The sequence below is a fragment of the Balaenoptera musculus genome, chromosome 9 (assembly GCF_009873245.2).
Source record: "Balaenoptera musculus isolate JJ_BM4_2016_0621 chromosome 9, mBalMus1.pri.v3, whole genome shotgun sequence".
In the NCBI taxonomy this organism is placed as follows: domain Eukaryota; kingdom Metazoa; phylum Chordata; class Mammalia; order Artiodactyla; family Balaenopteridae; genus Balaenoptera; species Balaenoptera musculus.
This window is the reverse complement of record NC_045793.1, coordinates 28628613-28653278: the sequence shown is the minus strand read 5'-3', so window position 1 is coordinate 28653278 and position 24666 is coordinate 28628613. Positions and strand designations below refer to the sequence as shown.

General features: G+C 38.8%; 1 protein-coding gene and 1 non-coding gene across 2 annotated transcripts in view; one reads left to right on the top strand and one right to left on the bottom strand.

The window, feature by feature from the left end:
* Positions 1-24666, bottom strand: part of LOC118900518 (testis-specific Y-encoded protein 1-like) — a 79726-nt gene that overhangs the window by 29999 nt on the left and 25061 nt on the right.
* LOC118901408 lies at positions 6715-6817 on the top strand. Its single transcript, XR_005021381.1, has one exon. It is a non-coding gene; the product is annotated as a U6 spliceosomal RNA (small nuclear RNA).

Here is a 24666-nt window from a genome sequence, read left to right as displayed (position 1 = left end):
TCTACTGCAGTGTATGACAGTTCCAATTGTTCCACATCCTTGTCATCTTTGTTCTTTTCATGTTGACATTTTCATGGTGTTGGTAGTGCAATAAAATTGAATACATTTTTATACATTTATTAGCCATTTCCATTTCCTCTTTTTGTAATGCCTATTTCAGTTTATGGCTCAATATTTTCTTGGGTTGTCTGTCTTTTTTTTTTTATGGATTTGTTTGAGTTCTTAAATATCTTGGATACAAGCCCCTGACAGTTATATAAACTGCAAATATCATTTCCCAGTAATGTTTTCATATCCTATAATGGTGTCTTCTGATGATCGCAAGTTCTTAATTTTAAAGCAGTCCAACAAATCCATTTTTAATTGCTACTGCTCCTTGTGTCCTGTGTAAGAAATAGTTGCCTATCCCAAAATATTTACTAAAGATACTGTCTATTTTTTTCTATTTGCTTTATTTATTTACCTTTCACATTTGCCCTTGACAAATCTCAATTTAATTTTTGTATAGTGTATGAAGTAGGGAGTCAAGGTCCTTTAAAAAATTTATACAGATATCCAATTACTGCAGAACCATTTCCTGAAAAGCTATTCATTTCCCACTGAATTGCTGTGGTGCCTTGGCTATTTGATTCCCTTGTTCCATTTATTTGTCCTTGCACCAATGCCAGAGTTTTAATTATTGTGGCATGATAATAAATGTTAAAATATTATAGTCTAAGTCCTCCAAATTTGTTTTTCTTCAAGTTTGTCTTGTCTATTCAAGTTTCTTTGAATTTTTATATAACTCTTAGGAGCATCTTGCCAGTTTACACTATGACAAACACTCACACACCTTTCTGGATTTTTGGTCAGGATTGCATTGAAACCATGGTTGATTTGGGGATAACTGATGTCCTAAAAATATTAAGGCTCCCAAACTATAAATGTGGTGAATGCTATATTTAATTACTTGATTTTTCTTAATAAAGTTTTGAAATTTTCATTGTAGAGAATTTTTGTATTTTCTATTAGATTTAATTTTAGGTATTTGATACTGTTGCAAATGATGTTCATTTAATATTTTACTTTCTACTGATTTATTGCCAGTATACAGAAAAAACTTGATTTTTGTGTATTAACCTTGTTAATCCTGCAATTTTGCCAAACCCATTTATTAGTTCCAATAGTTTTCCTGTATATTTTTTCTGGATTAAAAAAACATACACACACATGTCATGTGCAAATAAAGTTTTGCTTCCTCTTTTTTGACCTTTGTACCTTTTATTTCTTTTACTTGTCTTATTACACATGCCAGGACCTCTAGTACAATGTTGAATAGACGTGGTGAGAGCGGGCATTTGAATCTTATTCCTGGCTTCAGGGTGAAAGCATTTACTCTTTCATCATCAAGTACAATGTTAGCTATGGGTTTTTCATAGACAACCATTATAAGATTAAGAACATTCCTTTCTAGTCCCAGTATGCTAAGAGCTTTTTAAAATCATGAGTAGGTATTGAATTTTATCAGATACCTTTTTGACACCTCTTAAAATGATCATCTTTTCTCTTTCATTCTATTAATGTAGAAAATTACACTGATTAATTTTTAATGTTTACCCAACTTTGCACTCCTGGGATAAACCCCAGTTAGTTATGATGCCTTATTCTTCTCATATATGCCTATATTTGATTTAACAATTTTTAAAAGGATTTTTGCATCTATATTTGCAAGAGAGTGGTCTGTAATTTCTCTTTCTTGTAATATCTATGTTGGCATAAAGTGAAATGGGAAGTATTTACTCTTCTTCTACTCTTTTAAAGAGTTTATCTAAAATTGGTGACTTCCCTGGCAGTCCAGTGGTTAAGAATCCATGCTTCCACTGCAGGGGGCATGGGTTCGATCCCTGGTTGGGGAACTAAGATCCTGCATACCGCAGTGTGGCCGCCTGCCCCTCCCCCCCCCAAAAAAGCATAAAAAGCTCTTAGAATAAAATTGGCATTATTTCTTACCTAAATGTATGGAAATTTTCTCTGGTGAAGCTTTTGAAGAATGTGCTTTTCTTTGTTTTATAAAAATAATTAAATAATTGATTCAATTTCTTCAATAGATTTAGGAGTATTTAATTTTTTCTGTTTTTTTTAACAAATAATTGCATGTATTTAAGGAATACAATGGATGTTTTGATATATGCATACATTGTGAAATGATTACCACAATCAAGCCAATTAACATATCCATCACCTCACGTAGTTACCATTTATTTTTGACTTTCTGGTCTTATATTTCATTTTGGTACTGTTGAAATTCAATGTGTTTGAACAAAAATGTTACCAACTTAATTTTTCATTTTTGTTCAACTGAAACATACAAAATTGCTTCTAAATTCACAAACTAAATTATATTTAGGGCTAAACAAAGCTAATTAAAAGACTTTTTAGTAGGACACAGGCTGCCAAAATAGCAAATTTCCCCTGAATTTGTTCATTTATCTACTGAGTGGTTCCTATGATTTCTCTATAGTGCTTTCATTCATTTTGAAAGTATTTTTAGACTGTGTATTTGGCATAAACATAAAATTTAGAAGTAACATAAAATTTACTTTTACCATATTTACTTGTTATTAAGCCATTTTCTTTCTGTTTCAAACCGACTCTTTTATATTCTGCCTTGTCTTACTAGGGCTGGGACTCTGCAAATCACGTTTCTGTTTTGCCAGCTGTCTCCCTGTTAGACTTTGACAATAGAGAATTCTAAAGAAAGACTGGAGGCCTGGAGAAGGAAAAAGGGACATGTTCTTTCCTGTTTTGCGTCCTGTGACTGTCAACATCATCTGAGCAATGATTTTTCACCTGGGCAGTAGGTACAGTAGCAGTTGGTTCTAGTTTCCACTTCTCCTCCCAAAATTTAAAAAACCTGTCTCATTTTGTCTTCTCAGAGAGACCAGCACCAGTTGGCTGGTATCCTTTCCTCACATATCTGAGTCCCAGCTCCCTGACACCTATCCTCTAGGATTTTGAGTTACAAGCCCCAGCCAGGCAATCTGTCCTCAAACTACTATTTCTTCTAGTATTCCCACTCTCTTCTCTTTATTATCCCAGCCCTAGGGGTGGTAGCTTCCTCTACCGTACTTCAGTGTTCTCTCTTTTGTCTTTTCAGCTCTCCAGGATCTAAATCAACTCTTTTCTATTATATTCTCTTGTTAAAATAGTTGGTGTGATTTCTATTTTTTCTTAAGTGATAGACCATTTCTTAATCTATGCTTTTTCTTTGCAAATAACAGAAACTTACTTAAACTGGTTAAGAACAAAACAGACCATATAGGTTTCTCCTGGAATCCTGGGACAGGAAGTACAATCAGGCCTGGTCAGCTTTAGAAAACAGCCTGAAACTAAGATTAGTCCTTTTTGTCTTTCTGGTACTCTATGGTCTCCCATCTTCTCTACTCTTTCTTCACCTTCTTTCTAGCTCTCTCGGTAAACCTATTTTCTCTACCTTTGGCTCTGGGATCAGTATGAATTCCAGTTCCAGAAGAGGAAGAGACCCTGAGTGGCTTTGTTTGCACAAATGTACGTACTTCGTACCACCAGCATTAGCCATTATAAATACAGCTATGGGCTCTGCCACTGGGGTGAAGAAAAATATTTGTCGGAGATGAGGACATTGTGCTGAGTGTATGGCTCGAAGAGTTTCTGATACATTTTCTGATTTTCCTTCATTAGAAAGGATCACTGCTTAAGGAGATTTTCTTTTTTTGGATGATATACTTACGGCATATTCCATTTGTATATAATAATTATTAGATTACTTTAAAAAACTTTAAGTACATATTCACTGAACAAAATTATAAATATAGATGAACCAATGTAAAAAATATAGATATTACACAAATTCCCACCACATAGGTATGTAATTTGGGGAATATATTTACATGCATTGATATTTATATTCTTTTCAAAAAATGGGTTTTCACATAAGCAATAATTTTAAATAATTTTACGTCAATAAACATGTTTCTAGAACATAATTTTAAAAGGTTAGCCAATAATTTAAGAAACACAGTTACTTCCTTCACTCAGATTATTGGACACTTACAGCCTTTAATTATACAGCTAAATTTTTGCAGATACATTATTTTCTCAGAACAACTTTTTAGCAGAGGTATTTCTGACTTGATAAACATGTATTTCAAGATATTTGGTATGTATCTTTTAATTGCCAGAAAGTTTGTGTACCTCTCATCCAATTGGCAAGAAGGCTGTATCAATTAACGTTGCCTCCATCAATGTAAGGGATTACCTGTTTTTTTCTCGGTACAATCGTTGTTATCAACTTTTAAAGTATGACAAATTGAGAGGTAAAAATGTCTGATATCACATTATTATTTTAATGTACACTTTAGTTTTAAATATTTATTGGAAGATTTTTAACATTTGTTGGTCGTGTGTGTGTGTGAGTCGTTTCCTTTCTATAGAGTTGTTCTTTAATTTGTAACAGTTGAAAAGAGTTTATTAAACTTCCATTTTAGGTTTTAGTGTTTGATTCTTGGACCTATAAACTTCTTAAGTTCATATTACACTTATATTGTAAGTACCACTGAAGTTTAAGCTAATATCTCTGCTTCCTCACCTCAATCTCTTATTTTACTAAAAAAAAAAGTCTATCACTGAAATAAGTATTCATTAACCTATCAGGAATTGTATATTAAACTGCTCTAATTTGGTCAAAAGTTAAAATACAGTTTTTAAATAGATAGCACTAAAAATAATAAATCCACGAAAAGAGTAATTGAATTATTTATAAAACTTATCCACTTAAGATTCAATGAACTATGTATATTTACTAAGTTGATTACAAGATGTGTTAGTGAATGATAATGACTTAAAACATTATTTATTCCAAGTATCACATCTGAATTTTAATAGGAGATTAATGGACATGAAATGTTTTAATTTTAAAAGAGTGGAAAGTTCAGTAAGTAAGGAATATTTGGGGCGCTTATATATTGTCCACAGTTTAAATGATATCAGCAGTTATTCACCAACCTCACCTGCAGATGACAATTCAGTAAGGAACTGCCTAAACTATAAACATAGAAGATGAAAACAAACATGAGCAAAAGCAAAGTAAAATTCTATAGAACATGAAATAACAGATTAACCTTACAGTTCAAAGAATTCAAGGGGCTTCCCTCATGGCGCAGTGGTTGAGAATCTGCCTGCCAATGCAGGGTACACGGGTTCAAGCCCTGGTCTGGGAAGATCCCACATGCTGCGGAGCAACTAGGCCCATGAGCCACAACTACTGAGCCTGCGCCTCTGGAGCCTGTGCTCTGCAACAAGAGAGGTGGCGATAGTGAGAGGTCCGCGCACCGCGATGAAGAGTGGACCCCGCTTGCCGCAACTAGAGAAAGCCCTCGCACAGAAACGAAGACCCAACACAGCCAAAAATAAAAATAAATAAATAAATAAATAAGCTCATTAAAAAAAAAAAAAAAGAATTCAAAATGCAAGGGAAACATTTAATCTCATACAATTACTGGAAGAGTATTGCAAAGTTATAGTTCACAGTTTGTACTCATTGGATTCTAATATTTAGATTCACATCACATGATCTCCTGTAATTTGCAGCACTTTTACCATTTCCCAAGTACATATGGGCGAGAAGACATGAATGATAAAAATTTTTTAAAAAATATTCTAGACTTCTTAGGAAAAAAATCACCCTGAAACATTCTGATTCTCTTTTGTTATATATCTTTCAATTCTGTGTTGTGGGAAACAGCAGAAAAATTACACATATTAATGTTTAATATGTAAAACTTATCCTGATACTACTTGAAAGGAAGAACTCTGGGTCTGTAGTGTCAAAGGCTCTGATTTATTTCTTACAGGGATTTGAGTAGTCTAATGAAACGACCTCAGAACTCAATGACAATGAAAAGAAGTCTGGGAAGGCCTGAGGCTGGTATTGATTCCAGGGAGGCAGGTGATGTGACAATATAACACAGGGAACAAAGCACATTGCTCCATTAGGGAGGAATCTGTATGAGTTAAGTATATGTTCAAGGGTGACCTCAGCGTCATCGCTAATAAGACGTCCTTTGTCGTATCCCCCATCCTAACAACAACAACTTGACTTCAATCCACAGGCAAAAGTGCCTTTGTCTACGGACTCAGCAGTGGCCTGTGAACTGGCTCCAGCCTCTCTTGGCTGCAGCTTGGGAGTCCCGGGAGAACAGTGTCTTAGACAATCACCCGTGGATGAGAGAGCCTTTCTTTTCCAGGTTTCCAGTGGAGAAGTTCAGCACACCACTGGAGCCAAACAATACAAGTCAGGATGCATTATAGAGGTTAAGAGGAACTTTACCTGTGTCACCCCCCCCCAAAAAAAGGGGCACAGCTTAGTGCCAAGTGGGAACTTTCTGGCCTGTGATTTCTCCCATGAGGGAAAGTGAGTGCATGAGTCAGAACTTAGCTTCCCCCCCTGTGTGGGACGTTGCCAAAGAGGCACATTTCTCTCTCGTCCCCTACAGAGTACTGAGTCAGGAGCTGCAGGACTAGAGGGAAGAGGGAGGTGAAGAGAGAGGACTCGAAGAGGGCAGTAAAGGGACTCGGGTCCTACTAAATGCATCACGGACTCCACCAAGAACCCCACCCATGAGGCACTGGGAAGCCTCGCCCACGGATCCCCCAACTGGCCCATGAGCACTCTCAGTGCCTATTAAAGAAAATGTGGCGCTCACTTTGGCAGCACATATAAACTGGAACGATACAGAGAAGATTAGCATGGCCCCTGCGCAAGGATGACACACAAATTCGTGAAGCGTTCCATATTTTAGGCTCAAGAGGGAGGGGATATGGGGATATACGTATAGCTGATTCACTTTGTTATACAGCAGAAACTAACATAACAATGTAAAGCAATTATACTCCAATAAAGATGTTTAAAAAAATGTGGTTTACATATTATTTACTATCTGTCTTCATGGTTTGAAGAAACATATTTATGGGACATTTATATTACTGTGTGATGTTCACCAGTTGCCATTATTTTCAATAAACAGCTCAGAAATAATTAAGTTAGTTCCTCAATTTCTAATTTGACTACTATGGACTCATAGAGGACTAATGTTTAATGAACACTTATAATAGGTAGAAGATTTCCTGGGTTTGTGAGAATCTAAATACGTGTAAGTGTTGTCCTCTGCCTTCAAGTTGTTACTTAAAACAGAAGACTAAAACCAAGATTAGAAAAAACTAAAATCATGTATTATAAAATCCAAGATTCAAAACAAATACTCTGATATCTTAATATGGAAACAGACCCTAAATTATTTTGATTTAAAAGATTAGACCTTTCCCCACATTTAATTTTAGCTCAACATATAGTAAAAAATATAGCTGTAAGAACACCTTTCTTACACATCTTTTGCACATCAGTGATTCTCTCTCCATGCTTTACTGGCCTAAAGATGGATTAAAAGAGTTTCCCTAAAGTGCTTTGATTTGCAGTAACCTCATTGATTGTTTCCTTCCTGACACTACTTTGTGAAATTAGATTGGGACACGCTTTTCCCTGAAGAGCTCTACATCCACAAATGTTTCTGATTACATGAAATCATTCAGAGTGTGAAGGGTCATCATGCAGAGAAAAGTGTCCGGCTAGCCCCTATTGCCATAATGACAGAATAAGAGAATATGAGTTTAAACTGAAAGAGAAGAAGGGATCTGGCTTGCTTATGGGGAAGGTTTTATTACTTAAACCCTCTGTCTTAGAGTAGCATGGATCTCCTGTTAATAATAAGAGCCAAGAGCTACTTGAAACTTACTATGTGTCAGGCACTGTCCGAAGTCCTTTACCTGTGTTAACTCACTGACTATTTGCAGCAGTCCTGTGAAACAGATATTGTTATTATCCCTGCTTAACAGATAGTGAAGAGTTAGTTAGGATTATAAACCTGGGGGGAGAAAAAGAGAGAGAGAGAATTATGACCTATGCTCTCAACCACTGTTTTTGGGTCCTTTGTGCTGTCTTAGCTCTTAACCGACCCTAGCTTCTTTCATGCTTAGCCTTTCTGATCTGTTTTCCAGAGCCCATCTTCCCATTCTTGCTGACAGACACTGCTTCTCCAAATCCTATATGCTGAATCATGTAGTTTTAATTAAATCTTCCATAATATTTTAGAAGTATTACCCATTTAATCTTTTCAGGAGTTACATGTAGAGGAGAGATCACCTCTATTGCTTCCTAACAAATGATTTGTAAGTTTTACATTGCTACCTAGCAGCAAAATTTCCCACTGATGCTTTATAAACACTTACCTATTAAACCTAGAAGTAATCAATTAAAAAGTATTTCAAAGAAAGCTTGGTAATGGAAATATCTAACAATCAATATAAGAAGACAAATGATTATGTTTAAGTTCTCTATTAAAGAAATGGTCTATTCTTGTTTGGCAAAGTTTTTTTTTCCTAAAATCTCACACAACCTAATAGTGAGGGCTTAGACAAGCTTAGTTAAATGAACTTAATTTCTCATTAGTTAAAGATTATGGTGTGCTACCTCTCAATATGCAACCTCATTTCCAGCTATCATTGAGTTGTGTTTTGCATTATTTTCCCTGCTACCATCTGTCACTGGGCTACAATCTCATCAAGTTTCCAAGTCCAGCTGGGTGGAGTCTTCTAATGGCCCCCATTCTAATGGCGTCTAACAGTGTAGAGGTGCTGATGATTGTGAATTATGGCCACTTTGCACAGAATCATTTCTGACACAGATTTTTTTCTAATTTTGATGTGATAGGTAACATCTAAAACCCTTTTTTTTTTCCTCTTGGGAGCTCTCTTCTCATTCTATGGGTATCTTGGCCCTATTCTGAAATGTCACACTTTAAAGAAACTTAGTGCAAGATTATATGACCAGATTAAACTCTGAATAACTTCAAGTGACTCTGGACAAAGCAAAGTACACTGAGAAAACATCAATTCCTGGGTTTTCTCTATATGGAATTCCTCAAAGTGTGATCCTCTACTATATTCATCAGAAACACTGAAGGTGTTTTTTAAAAATGGACGTACTGGTCTCCCTCTAGATCTATCCAGTCAAAACATCTAGGCACTGTGGATTGACATCTACACTTTAAATAAACATCACAGGTTAATATTACAAACTCATGTTTGAGAACCAACGTTTTGTTATTCAGATAGCACCTACCTCCAGAAGCAGTGATACCAGACAGGAATAGTAGACAAGTACAGCTTTCAGACCCTTTGTAAGGAAATGAGCATCTAAGACACCATGGTTTATTCCAGGTGCATAAAATTAAATAGATACAGCACCCAGGGATCCAGCCATGGTTAGGTGCCCTGCATAATGTAAATTTATATGGTATGGACATAACGGTATGTCATCTGCTACTGAGATAGCTCGGTGCAAAATCCAGCCCAATTGGGGTGTTCCATATTGGATAGTCTCACTAATGGGTGGCTGCCCCAATAGGAGGTGGGTTTCTAGGCCTCGGTCTGAAACATACTGGGTGAAAATGGGCCTTTGTTCTGGTTCTTCATGGACCTCAATGTCATGATGCACTTCTGAATAAATATAGCTGCTGTGATGGGTTTCCATGCTTCTTTATTTTCTAGGGTATCTTTATAATAACCTAACATCATCTAACTTGGCTTGTCTTTTCCTTGCAACCTCAGAGAGCTTAGTAAAGAATTAGTATGCTGCTGCTCCAAGGCCTGGGCCCGGCCACTGGGCAGCCGTGGCGAGAGCTCTGGAGCCCTGCGGGACACAGCCCTTAGCCTGTCCCCGGACCCTCCAGCTCACCTGCCGGCCTGAGCACTGAGGGCCTGGAGGGCCCCGGGGAGAAGGCAGCCACCTGCCTCTCTCCACACTCTCTGCCCCGAGGAACACTGTGAGTTAATTGTTCGCTAATGGTCTGCAGGTCTGCAGGTCTGCAGGTCTCGCGGTCTCGCGGTCTCGCGGTCTCGCGCTAATGATCACTCGCTAATAGTCTCGCGATAACGGTCTCGAGAGAAAGGCCTCCCACGAACAGCCGCGAGCTAATGGCTGCGTTCCCGCCCCGGCCTTGCCTATTACAATAAGCGACACGAGTCATATTGCATTGGGGTCCAACCTAATGACCATAACTTACTTCTAGAAAGACCCTATCTCCAAAGGAGGTCACATTCTGAGGTACCAAACATTAGGACTCTAACATATGGATTCGGGGAGGGCGGGGGGAACAGAATTCAATACTTGCCATTCATATTAAACTATGTTTAAGTGTGATGGCAAATCAAAACCATTCTGCCTCCTGTGTGACCAGTATTTTCTTATCACTGGCCTAGGCTGTTCTTGAGGAAGGCTGATTCCAGCACAGTCATGGCCGCAGCTACAAGGACTCCTGGACCAAGCCACCGTGGTGTAGCAGCATTCTTTGAAAAGCAACGACTGAGCCAGTGAGTAAGTACAATCTTTGGTTGTAATTCTTTAGTGGTAAGCTTGTGAACCCAAGCTTCCTTTAGGAATAATAACACTGTTCTGAGAGCTGGACAACATATGCTTCACCACAGTGGTGGGCAAGGATGTGTTAACCATGCAAGATGAGTTTTTTTCAACAGCAATAGCGTAAACATATTAACAGAAGCAATGGCAGCAGAAAACTAATATGTGTAGAGGAAATAAGGAACTAATTAGCTCCTCTAGCACTTTCTCTGTTTTTTGGCACTTGGACACAGGAATGGGCCCTATATGTTTTTCTATTTCTGTGTAACAAATCACAAATATAGAGGTTTAAGCCATATCCATTTATTAGCTCACTGTACTATAGGTCAGAAGTCTGAGTGCAGCATGGGTGGATTCTCTGCTCAGAGTCTCAGAGACAGAAATCTAGGTGTTGACCAGGCTGGGCTCTCATCTGGGGATGAGAATCTGCTTCCAGCCTCATTAGAGTTGCTGGCAGAATTCAGTGCCTTGCGGCTGTAGGACTGAGTTCGTGTTTCTTTGCTAGCTATTGACCAGGGGGCCTCTTTCAACTCCTTAATTCACCCTTTTTCTCATGTGGCCCCCCCCATCTTCATACCAGTAATGGCATGTCAAGTCTTTCTCATGCTTCCCATCTCTTTGCCTTCCTCTTCTGCTTTTAAAGGGCTGATGTAATTACATTAGGCCCAGCTGGGTAATCCAGAACACTCTCTCTGTCTTGAGGTCAATTAACTAATTAACAACCTAAGGTCAACTAATTAGTAGCCTTAATTACATTGGCAAAGTCCCTTTTGCCATGCAGCATGATGTATTCATGGGCCTGATATTTTATCATACTCACATTCCCTGGCATTAGGGCAAGAAATCTCGGGGGGACATCTTTATAATTCTTTCTACTACAGCCCCTTTGGAATGAGCAAGCCTCTTGGATTCTTGGATAATTCAAGGAATGCAGGCCCAAAGAGAGACACAAGGGACTTGTCTCTCTGGGCATGTCGGTGCTCGATTGATTGTTTTCAGTATTAAAAAGAGATACCTTAATTCATTAATTAAAAAGTATTTATTGATTACCTATTTGGGGCCAATCCTCTTCTAGGTACTGGAGACTGAGTAAGGAGGAAAATATTAGGCAAACAGGTAGCTAATTCATATAGGACCTAGTTGGCCATTATTAGGACTTTGGGTTTTACTCTAGATATTAAGGGAGGTTATTGGAGAGTTTAATGCATTGAGTGTTACGATCAGACCTAAAATTTAAAAGACACAAACGGCACTTCCTCTTCCAGGAAGATGGAGCAGATGTGCTTTTTTTCTATGCCTTCTGCTGATAACTAAAAATTCCTGACCTTTATATGTAAAATAAACATAGGAAGACTCTGAAAGGTGGAGAGAAAGCCAACTGTCCAGGGACCTTGGTACTCAAGGAATAACATGGTGGTGAATTCTCTGGGTTTTATATTTGCCCCAGGTATCCCAAACTTAAAGAATCCACAACCTGGAAATGCCAACAGGCACAGACAATAATAGCTCCAACAAAAGCCTGTTCCTTCTAGTTAAAGGACCAGGAAAGGGGTATGCTAGCAAGACAGAAAAGTTTTAGACAATAACTGTTCTACTCTGACTAAACACCGCAGAAAAAAAAGCTATGGTTTCATCCCCCCCACTCTCACAACAGCAAAGGCCTAGAATTCTACCATTGCCAGGCTGTAAGGAGGCATTCCAATGCCCTTGCTGGGATAGTGTTAGAGAAGGCCAAGCAGGGAGCCAGGACCTTTATTCCCACTGGGAGTAATGAGACCTCCCACCCCAAGGTGTCAGTGAAGACCTCATGGGGAAAATAGATTCCATACCACCCAGCAGTAAAGAGGCATCTCTTCCTGGGATAGTGTTAGAGGAGGCCTAGTGGACAGTAATGACTTTCACCACTGCTCGTTGCTATTGAGGTTACTCCTCCTGTGGTGTCAGTGGAGGCCATGTGAGAGACTCCAACTCTTCCCAGGCAGAAATGTGGACCATCCGGACATCCTATAAAAGAGCACATTGATCTGTTACATTGATGATATCATGCTGGTTGGACAGAATGAGCAAGAAGGGGCTAGCTTGCCAGGAGCATTAATAAGACACATACCCTCCAGAGTGTAGGAGATAAGTCCTATGAAGATTAAGGAATTTGACACACTGTAAAGTTTTTGGGGGGTCCAGTTGTCTCCTGTTGGCATAGGAGTTGAATAATATAAACACATAGGTCTAGAAACCAAGAGATAGAGGCAGGATTGGCTGCACTTACTAACACAGTGACCTGCTGGGAGACTTTCTGCCTCCCATCCCAACTCTGGGCTCTACAAGGTCAGAAGTCCTGGTCCCCAAAGGATGCTCACTGTTTCTATGAGACAAAACAAAGGTCTCATTGAGCTATAACCGTGGCTACCACTTGATCACTTTGGATTCCTTGTGTGTATGGACAAGTAGAGAAGAGTTGCTAACATCTTAGCACAGATAATTGACCCTGATCGGAAAGAAGAAGGAGGAAGGAGGACTGCAGTTACACAGTGGGGGCAGGTAGGAATAATTATGTAATTTAGGTGTTCCACTTGGATGTCTCCTGCCATTTGGATTACAAATGGGCAAATGAAGCAATCTATGCCTGAAAAGCATATGCGAACAGGGGCCCAAAAGTCATAGGAAGGAGGTATAGGTCATATTACCAGGTAAATAAGAGAACTGTCCAGGTGATGGCGAAGAGTGAAAAGAATTTAGAATACACAGTGGGGACAGAAGATATTGAGTACCAGCTGCAGACCCAAGGCCACCTTCAGTGATGGGCGCTACAGTTCATCCCTCTAATAAATTTCCTCTCAAGGGGAGAGGCTCACCAGAACCACAGAAGATCTCCTCTTGAATGTGTATGAAGAAATGAGTGTGCACAGTATAATGGGTGGACTTTCAGTTATAGGGGTGCACCACTCTGATCTCCTTCAAGAGACAACCTGCCAAAAGGAGTGCAGCGAGCTGACAGTGGTGGCACCTTCAGGATCTGCTACAGCATTCAGACTGAGGTCATGCTCTTTCAGGGAACGCCCAGCCAATAACTGAGCATCTTGCGGGTACTAGGGCCTGACTATTTGGCCTAATAAGGGACTTCTCTATGGGAAACCTTTGGCTCAAGATCCTTATGGGACTAACCAGAACTTTTTCAAGCTGTCTCACAGTCAGAGGCTTGATTTACCAGTCTGTACTCACAGATATCAGATCTGAATTATGGTCTGAAGGCTTTCCTTGCCTATTCTTGCTTCCTTTCTCCTTAAGTTTTCTCAAGGAATACCCTCTTTAATTCTTTTGCATTTCTAACTGTATTAGTATATGCTTTCCGAATGATTGAAACTGACCCATACCCTAAAGATCTCCTGCATCCTTACCTGTTGTGTTGTATAAAAAACAAACAAACAAACAAACAAACTCCCAAATTGTCCTCGACAGGTAGAATTAATAACTCCAGATGGAGCTGTAACCTTTGTTGCCTGTTGGTTCAGCTGTATAAGTAGTCTAACACGGTCAGGTGGCACTCTTACCTTCCAATTTAATGGAACAATTGTTGTGTCTCCTTGTGGAAGCACTCATATTTTGTGAACTAAGACGACTAAACTATCAGACTACAAAGTTGTGGTTATGAAAAGCAAAACTTTTTCTGAGGATCATTAAGGGTAATAGTGAGAGGAACCATTCTCATTTCCACATAGTGATTCCTGGACCCAGGAATCCTTGCTATAAGAAAATCATCACCATATATTGATTGCCGTTGAGAGCATTACCTCATGCTGGTGGATATTAGCCATGCGCACAATGTTTTGTCCCCTAGGTGGCACTGTAACTAACTGAGTCTTCAGAAGGCCATTGCATTGTAGTATGAGGCCAACTCAGTGGATTCCATTAGCGTAAGCCATTGATGAACTTGTTTGCTCTACAGTGAGTTCCTCGGTCAGGAGCAGTGCTGTGCGGAATACCACAGTGATGAATAAGTTTTCCGTAAATCTTTGTTATTTTATTTGTTTATTTTCTTTATTTTTTTTGGCTGCGTCAGGTCTTAGTTGCGGCCCGGGGGATCTTCGTTGAGGCATGCGGGATCTTTTTGGTGCAGCACATGGGCTCTTCGTGGTGGCACCCAGGCTTCTCTCTAGTTGTGGCGCATGGGCTCCAGGGCACGTGGGCTCTGTAGTTTGTGACATGAGGGCTCTGTAGTTGAGGCGCGCGAGCTCAGTAGTTGTGATGCTTGGGCTTAGTGGCCCCGCGGCATGTGGGATCTTAGTTCCCAGACCAGGGATTGAACCCATGTCTCCTGCATTGGAAGGCGGATTCTTTACAATTGGACCACCAGGGAAGTCCCTGTAAATCTTTGGATGGTGTTTTGATCAAAACATTGCATGTAGGGAAGGCAAATGCATATCCAGAATAGGTGTCTATTTCAGTGAGAACAAAATGCTTCCTTTTTCATAAGGGAGTGGTGCCACTTATCTCCCAGGGAATTATGCTATTTCAGGGAATCAGTCTTGGTTTCTGCTGTTGGCAGGCTGGGAACTCAGAAGTAGTATAGACAGATTGGCTTTGGTGATTAGAAGTCCATGATACCGAGTGAAAGCATAACCTCTATTCCTGCTGTCGTGACCTCTTTATGCGTGAACACATTGCCAAGGATGGAGTGGTTTTCAAAAGAGGCTGACTGACACCTACATAATGAATTATCTGCTCCATTTGATCATTAAGTTCCTTTTCAGCTGAAGTTACTCATTCGCGTGTATTTACATGTGATATAAATATCCTTACACTCTGTGCTCATTCAGAGAGGTCACTATCTCATCCCCAGACCTTCTTGTCATCAATTTTCTAATTATGTTTCTTCCAAATTTTTGACAGCTAGCCAAAGCATTGTCATTGCCTATAAATCAATGTAGACACACACATTAAAACATTTCTTTTTCCAGGCAAAAAGAAAAATCAGAAGTACTGTTCTAAATTCTGCCAACAGGGAGAACTTCCTTTCACCATTGTCCTTCAGGGCTACCCATGGAATGGGGCTGCAGTGCTACAACTCTTCAGATGGGTGGTGCCAGAATATTGTGCAAAATCGTCTGAATATTTTCTTCATCATTTAACTGGTCATTGTGAATTTCCCATGAGATATTGGTGCAGGATGAGAGAAAAAAGAAGATGTAGCTCCAGTAGGACTTATGGGAATCTGAGCCATTTGCTGTTGTGTCTTGGGACCTACCTAATTCTCATCTCACTTATACTACTTTTCCTGATGAAGGTTGTTGCTGTCAACATTCAACTTTCTGGCTCGGGGTCAGACAACTCCCCCTTCATCATGGGCAGCTTAGAAAATATGGCAACTTGAGGGCCAATGATCAAGCATTCAGTCTCCATTTACCCTCACTGGTAGGTCATAAGATGTTTTTCAAAAGGAAAATAGTTATCAGCAGATGATAACTTAGCTTTGCCCTAAAATCTGAAAGGTTTGTGATGTATTTTACCTATAGGGTCTGGCCAAAGACTCCATACAGCACTCCTATCTGCTACAGACATTTCAAACATATCTGGATCTGGTGGGTTGTATGACCCAAGTGGCAGAGCAACTTTCACAGCAGCCTGGAACTATTGGTGAGCTATCTTTTGCTTTGGGCCCACTTAAAACTTGCAGCCTTTCTGGTTTCTCAGTAGATGACTTGGAGCAGTACACTCCAATAAAGTATATGATGCCTCCAAATTACGGAGAAGCCAATAAGCCCCTTTCTTAGTAGCTGAAGAGGACTTTTAACCATGGAGGGCTATTTCAACATGCCCCAGACTATTGGACTCCTATAAATTTCACTGAGGTGTCAGACCCCTGAATTTTCCTGGGGGATATTTCCTACCGTCTGATCCTCATGTGACATACAAAGGTTTCTACTTCCTGTTTACCAGAAAGGTCCAATCAATGTGATAATATTGCATTAGATCAGCATTATATGCTATGGGATACATAGGGTATCAAAGTCCCTGCAAACTAAGTATACAGTGATGGAGAGCTGAAAGCAAGCTATTCTTGATGTTTTCTCAAGTATAGAGAAAAAAGACAGTCACCTGTTAAACACTTGTATACCACACTGAATACAGAGAATCTATTTTAATAGCAGCATTTGCCACTCTGTTACTCCTGGCCTCCAGAGAATAGCCGTTACAGAGGCCTTCAGGATGCTGGTGCTCCCAGCCCCTAGTGTGCTTCTCAAAGCCTTTATAAAAGAGGTATCCTCCAGAGCTTCCCTAGGGACATAATCAGAAGACAGATGATGATAAAGTCACTAAAACATTCCAATTTCCTTAAACATTTGATACCCTAACGCTAGGTTAGCTCTGATTTTTCAACCCCAGTTAGCATAAACCATATATGATTCCAAATTTTAGCCAAGCAATCAAACCAGCCAATCCAAGTTACTTTAGTTAATGCATTAAATTCAAAATTTATGCTTAATCCTCCTGCATCAATAGATTTGGCTTCATACAATATTGCATTCCTTCTACCAGATTCCAGCCCCTTAGAATGCATTATGATAAATATTCCCCAGCTTTTAGTTAATGTATATTGGCAAAGTCTTGCAATATTGTGTATGCTACATTCTCCCAGGTCATACTTGGTGCCTGATATCCTGGATTTTAATATAATTATAGGTCTGGAGTAACAAAAAGAAGAAGATTAAAATTTTCTCTCTTGGAAAGATCATTACTGGTTCTTTAGGCAAGGAGAGTCGAACCTCCTTAGACAGTAAGAATGGGCTGCTTCCACTGGCAAATGTGGCAAAGCAGAATTTGGAGGTTCATGGTCCCCAGCTTCTCTAGAATCTAGCCAGTTGCTCCCATTCCCATTTTCATGGTTCTCACTCTTTTCCAATTAATGCTTCAACTTTAACATAAGAGAATCTATGGTTGTGAATTCCATGCATATTATCATTTAGCTGCCTGCAGGACTGGACTTTGGGTTTGTTTTCAGAAATATCAACCATTTAGCTATAGGACCTAAGGAAGCTTTCTGGTTCATTCCTTTGATGTTGAGCTGGGAATTTAAAGCTCTAAGCTCATCATTTTCCTTTTTCAAGTTTTTAAAGAAGCAATCAACCAACCCCACAGTCGTTATACTATTTATTTTCACTAAAAACCTGGCTTCTGTAGACACTGGATTCCAGATGACAAGAGGTGATCTCATGGCTCACCCCTAGAGCTGGGGATGGGGTTATCCAACCCAAACTGCATGACCAGGAATGAGTGGGAGTTAATTCTTGCATGGGAAACCAGGGTACTGTTGATGGGAGAGGGTAGGGATGGAAGCATAAACAAATATCTGGCCACCCTGTCCATAGTTGGTCTTTTCTCTCCAAAGTTGAATATAAAATGTAATGTACTATTGCCATTATTTAGAAGATCCTTCTCAGAGCAAAACTAGAATGGAGCAGGTCAGAGGCTGGGAAGGGGTAGAGTAGACAAGAATGTAAGAAGACCAGGAACTTGAAAGATTAGCAGAAGAGACCAGCAAGAAGAGGAAATTGCAGAACGGCTAGGCTGGAAGTGAAGACGGAGGCTCTGCTTGCTCTGCAATTATGTTCAGAGCTATACCTAATACCAGTTAAACTATTATTTTTTAAAAATTTTATTGGAGTATAGTTGACTTACAATGTTGTGTTAGTTACAGGTGTACCTCAGAGTGATTCAGTTATACATATACATATATTCATTCTTTTTCAGATTCTTTTGCAATATAGGTTATTACAGAATATTGAGTAGAGTTCCCTGTGCCATGCAGCAGGTCCTTGTTGGTTGTCTATTTTATATATAGTAGGGTGTGTATGTTAATCCCAAGCTCCTAATTTATCCCTCCCCACCACGTTTCCCCTTTGGTAACCCGAAGTTTGTTTTTGAAATCTGTGAGTCTGTTTCTGTTTTGTAAATAAGTTCATTTGTACCCATATTTTAGATTCCACATGTAAGTGATAGCATATGGTATTTGTCTTTCTCTGTCTGACTAACTTCACTTAGTATGATAATCTCTAGGTCCATCTATGTTGCTGCAAATGGCATTATTTTGCTCTTTTTTATGACTGAGTAATATTCCATTGTGTATATGTACCACATCTTCTTTTCAGCATTACTTTTAAGTATGGATAGACACAGTTCTTTACATTTGAAAGATAAATGGTGTTAAGTCACATACATTTGAATGAGAACATGTTCTGTCCTGATATATAAGTGAATTCTTTTTTTCCCCAGTTTTACTGAGAAATAATTGATATATATCACAGTGTAAGTTTAAAGGTCTACAACATGATGGTTTGATTTACATATATTGTGAAATGATTACCACATAGGTTCAGCTAACCTCCATCTTCTCATGTAGATACAATGAAAAGGAAGGAAAGAAAACAAGAAAAGGAAAAAGAAATTCTCCTTGTGATGAGATCTCTTAGAATTTACTCTCTTAGCAGCTTTCCTATATATCAGACAGCAGTGTTAGCTATAGTCATCAAGTAGTACATTACATCCCTAGTACTTAGTTATCTTTTAAGTATAGTTGACTTACAATATTCTTTTAGTTTCAGGTGTACAACATAGTGATTTGAAATTTTTATACATTACAAAATGATCACCACAATAAGTCTGGTTACTGTCTGTCATCACACAAAGTTATTACAATATTATTGACTATATTCCCTGTGTTGTACATTACATTCCTGTGACTTATTTATTTTGTAACTTGAAGTCTGTACTTCTTAATCTCCCTCACCTATTTTACTCATCTCTCCATCCCTCTCCCCTATAGCAACCAACAGTTGGTTCTCTGTATCTATGAGTCTATTTCTGTTTTGTTATGTTTGTTCATTTGTTTTGTTTTTTAGATTCTACACATAAGTGAAATCTTATTTGTCTTCCTCTATTTGACTTATTTCATTTAGCATAATACCCTCTAGATCCATCCATGTTGTTACAAATGGCAAGATATTACTCCTTTTTTCTGGCTGAGTAATAGTCCATTGAAATATATGCACTACATCTTCTTTATCTATTGGTTTATTGATGGGAACTTGGGTTGCTTCCATATCTTGGCTATTGTAAATAATGCTCAGTGAACATAGGGATACATATATCTTTTTGAATTAGTGTTCTTGTTTTTATTTTTATTTTTTTGGAAAAATACCCAGAAATGAAATTGCTGGGTCATATTGTAGTTCTATTTTTAATTTTTTGAGGCACCTCCTTACTGTTTTCCATAGTGACTATACCAATTTTAAGTGCATTCTTATATTCAGATACCATTTGAGCAATGAGAAATAATGTAACTCTATTTTATTAAACGTTGTTTCCATGCTATGTTCATTTTTATATTGAAATGAAAACTATGCTGCTCTTTGGAGAATTTGGCTAACCTTTCTGCTTATCACACGTCACAATTATTTCTAGGATATTGAGAGTTTGGAAGTTATTTTCCCAATGGTGGTATCATGATAATGAATATTATTTAATTCTTATCTCTAGGACAGATTTTAGGGGTTTCCCATAAATTAAGTTATATGATTTTGGGGCCTCATACAAAATTCCCCAGTGTTGGCAAATGCTAACCAAGCCTCCTGCTGCTCCCCAAACCTTGAGCAATTGCTATGAGGTCTCAGAATCGAGCTTTTTAGAGTCTCATGTAGACTTAAATTGGATGAGCTGGGTAACAGAAGCATCTGGCTTTAACTTCTGTTTTTCTGAAGTTTTACCAGAGGGATTTTTATAAAGATTCTGTTTAACCTCATTTTCATTTGTCAATGTCAGCCTCTTCTGTGGGAGTCTTAAGTTTACCTTCTGTGACCTGCTGGTCGTTTAGCAGTGCTAAAAATATAAAAATACCTTTCCAGGCTTTAGTGTCAGTTACTATCTTTAAGAAATAAATCCTATATACATGCTGTTAAATGCTCAAATTCCCATCGTGCTTAACTATCAGATTCACCCAGATAAAGTCAGTCACATTGTATAGTTTTTTAAAAAGAAGCAGCTCTAACTTATTGCCATTTCAAACAGTTTTTGCAGCTTAATGCCGTATTTTTATATTGTAGACAACTGTGAAGCGTCTTGAACTTTAGGCCAAGGAGTTTCTATGTAATTTGGTATGAAATGGAACAGTAAAATACTATAAAATGCTGCATTGATAAAATAGTACTGAACGTAATTTCATCTTTTCTGTCCTGAGAAATCCCTTGGATCTTTAAACGGACTATTTGTCCATCAACATCTTCTTCTTCTTCTATCTGAATGGAATTTTCAGTGAACCATATGGCCAACGAACTAGCTTCCTTTATATTTAAATGTGGCCATTATGAGTTAGTCTCTACAATGATATAGAACTTAAAGAAAAGGAGCTTTCCCTCTTTTGGTCTCTTCCTTCATCCTGCTACATGGGATGTAGACAGGGTGGTGATGCATCTTTGCACCTGTAGCTGCTCCAGGGATGCAAGAGGAACAAAAAGAAACATGGGAACCTCCTGGACTACTTGCAATATGACTGTTAGAGGAGAAAGAAAGAAACTCTACCCTATCTGAGCCACTTTTAATATGGTGACCAGTAATAGCAGCTGAATTTATATCATAGATAATTCAACCTGGTTTTACATGTGTAAATAACTATTCCTTAGCAATGAATGTCCCCTGTGAAGAACAATACAAAGTATAAATATAATAGCTTTAGTACAAAAAAAGTGACCTCTGATAGTATTGCCTCTTTTTGCGTGTTATTTATGGCAGTGACAGCCATAGATACGGTTGAATGTATGTTGCATAATTTCCCCATACACTGCTTCCCAAAGTTCATTCATTCTTGTACCACCTTCATAATACTTGCCATATTCATGTCCACTTTTAATATTAATTATTTAACATTTTGTTTAAATTGACTTTTTATAACTGATATAAATGGAAATTGGTGTGACTTAGAGTCAGTAGAGGGTAATTACAAAAATAACTGCATTAAAAAAATTATAGCAAAATATTATTACCTACCAAAGGCCCTGGACCCGAGACCTGATCCTTATTTATTAAAAGAGATCAGTTAGATTTAGAGGTATGTTTAAGACACACTAGCAAGAACTTGAAACTTTCTGTTTGGTATAATTAATTGAAAGAGAATTGAAAAGGGAAAATCTTTATCTCTATGTGACTAAATTTTATAGAATGCTGCATGAAACAAAATCATTCAAGAGTACAATCAAGTGCAATCATTCTTGCACTTCAGAAAATGCTCTCTGATTCTGTTTCTTATCAATAAATAAAATATAGCAATGATCAGACAAAACGTTGGGTGGTGGGGTATCAGGTATATTCCAGTATGTAATATAGTTTCTGTCTGTTTCTATGTCAATCTCTTTGCTCTGAAAGTAAATAAGAAGACAGCCAACTACTCAAAGACTCAAAGTCCTTGCTACTTGTTATATTATCTCTTATTTTTGCTTTTGAGCTAGGCATTAGATACTTTTTAAAAATTATTATATTATTTATTTTTGGCTGCGTTGGGTCTTCATTGCTGTGTGTGGGCTTTTCTCTAGTTGTAGAGAGCGGGGGCTACTCTTCATTGTTGTGTGCAGGCTTCTCATTGTGGTGGCTTCTCTTGTTGCAGAGCACGGGCTCCAGGCGCGCGGGCCTCAATAGTAGTTGTGGCTCACAGGCTCTAGAGCACAGGCTCAGTAGTTGTGGCACACGGGCTTTGTTGCTCCGCGGCATGTTGGATCTTTCCAGACCAGGGCTTGAACCCGTGTCCCCTGCATTGGCAGGCGGATTCCTAACCACTGCGCCACCAGGGAAGCCCCAGCATTAAATACTTTTAAAAAGTAACTTCAGTTTACCAATATGTGATCCCAAGAGTGAAATCATGACCTCACTGAGGTCCAGATCTGAAATGAACATCAGGAGCAAACTGTTTAGGCCCGAATGGACATTTAACCTTGGACATGAAAATAATAAGCTTCACTAAAGAACAAGATGAAAAGGGAGTGGGTCATTTTATAAGCAAATATAGATTTGTTTAATTTGAATGGCTTCTGATTACAGAGCAATCTTTGAGGTTCTTGTTTGAAAACTGTGAGCACACAATGATGCATTTCTGATGAAACGGTGTGTAAATGTGCTGACTACAGAAGAGGCAGCTTAAGAGTGCTGCCTATGAAAGCAAAGTGCAGTGTGGGCAGACGCTATAGGAGCTTCCCAACAGGAATTCTCTTATGCGCTGGGTCATGGAGAAAGGGTTGATAATTTTACTGGCATAAATTTGCCATTAACAGGAACTTTAGCATGTTCTGAAGCATTTTCATCATCCATAGTACAGCTTACGAACGTTTCTAGTTGTAATTCAAACCTCTACATTCACACAAAAAAGTCTTTTTTTCATAGTGCTTATCAAACAAGTAGAGTCTCATTTGTTCAGGTTGTCATTTAGCACTTGATATTAGGTATCCCTTAGGCAGGAAACTAGAAAAAAATTATTCTCTTTTCATACTAAAATACAGCTGGATGAATTCATCTAGATTTGCATAACACCATGGTGCATCCCTGCTTCAAAGATTAGCCAGCTGTGTCAGACAGCTGTGTATTCACCATAATCGATTTCCGTTTTCTTCTGGCCTCACAGATAGATCTTATTTCCAGTTCTTAAGTGTAGTGGATACAATGGAGTTCTAGCCAGTGGAATGCAGAAGGGTTATATGCCATTTTCAGGCTAGTGCAGAAGGGGCTATTGTGTGATTTTTCCCTGTTTTCTCTCTTTCCTTCTGTCAGCCAAATGGCTTTGGAGAACTCAGTGGAGGTGTATGAGTTCCTAACAGATGGTGGGAGTATAGTATGTAAAGAGCCTATGTTCCTGAATGACTTCATGGAGCAAATTAGCCCCTGCCCCCAGGCCCTGCTGATTGGACTTACTGTGAGTAAGAAATATACTTTTATTGTGTTAATCCACTGATTTTTTGAAGTAATCCCTAAATGAATGCAGCTTGATATGATCAAAAGTACCAGATAACAGATGATAGTTTTAAAGCTGAAACAGACCTAGTGACCTAGTGACCTAGTGACCTAGTGACCCAGGCACCTACTCGACAGATGCTCTCGTGGCCCAGGCAACACACGGTCCCCTTGCTGCTCCAGATGGGCAGGAAGGAGAGCAGTGCCCACTCCACACACTGCGCCAGGACTTCAGCAACAGCATCCCTCCAGGCAACAGTCTTAAGATTTCCAGAGAAAAGACTCAATTAAAATAGCCCAACATTCTTCTTTTATAGGTAAAAAAAATTGAGACTTGGAGTGTTTAAGTGATTTGCTCAAAATTACTTAATTATTAAATGAGGACTATAAACTAGGTCCCCTAACTCATGGTTGAGGTAATTCATATTTATAGGTCATTAAAAGCAGTTTTATTCTGAAATGCATGAAGATAATTACGAGCTATAAAGTTCAAGGAACTAGTTCTGGACTTTAGGCAAGTCAGTATCTGTAGATTAAAATAAAAGTAGATGAAGAATGGTCTCAAATTCTTAGCTACTCCTCCATTGAGAAGTAGAGTCTAAATCTCCTCCCCTTGAGTTGGGCTGGCCTTTTCAAGTTGTTTGACCAAGAGAATATAGCAGAGGGGATTTCTAAGATTAGGTTATAAAAATCCTTGAAGTTTCCACTAGGTTCTTTTGGAACACTCTCTTTGAGTTTTCACTTAAGTAGTTTGACTACCCTCAGCCTGCCGGCTCTAATGGTCACGTGTAGAGCCTCCAAGCCAACGGCTCCAGCTGAGCTCAGCTTTCCCACCACCCCTGTGAGTGCCAGACCTGTGAGTAAAGCCAGCTTGGACTCCTCAGATCAGCTCATTTGTCAGCTGAAAACCACAAATTGAGAGAATTCCCCAGCTGAGCCCCACTTGGATTTGTGACCCACGAAATCATGAGATATGACAGAAAATGATGGTTGTTTTAAGCAGCTAAATTTTGCCGTAATTTGTTTCACAGCAATAGATAAATAGGATGCCCAGTGAATGAAGTATTCTCTTTAGTATGTAGTGTAAATGTTAAAAATGTGGAATGAGGCCAGTCTTCCTGCGTTCAAATCCTGGCTCCACCATTAACTAATTGTATGATCTTTTGTGTGTCTCAGTTGCCCAATCTGTAAAATTT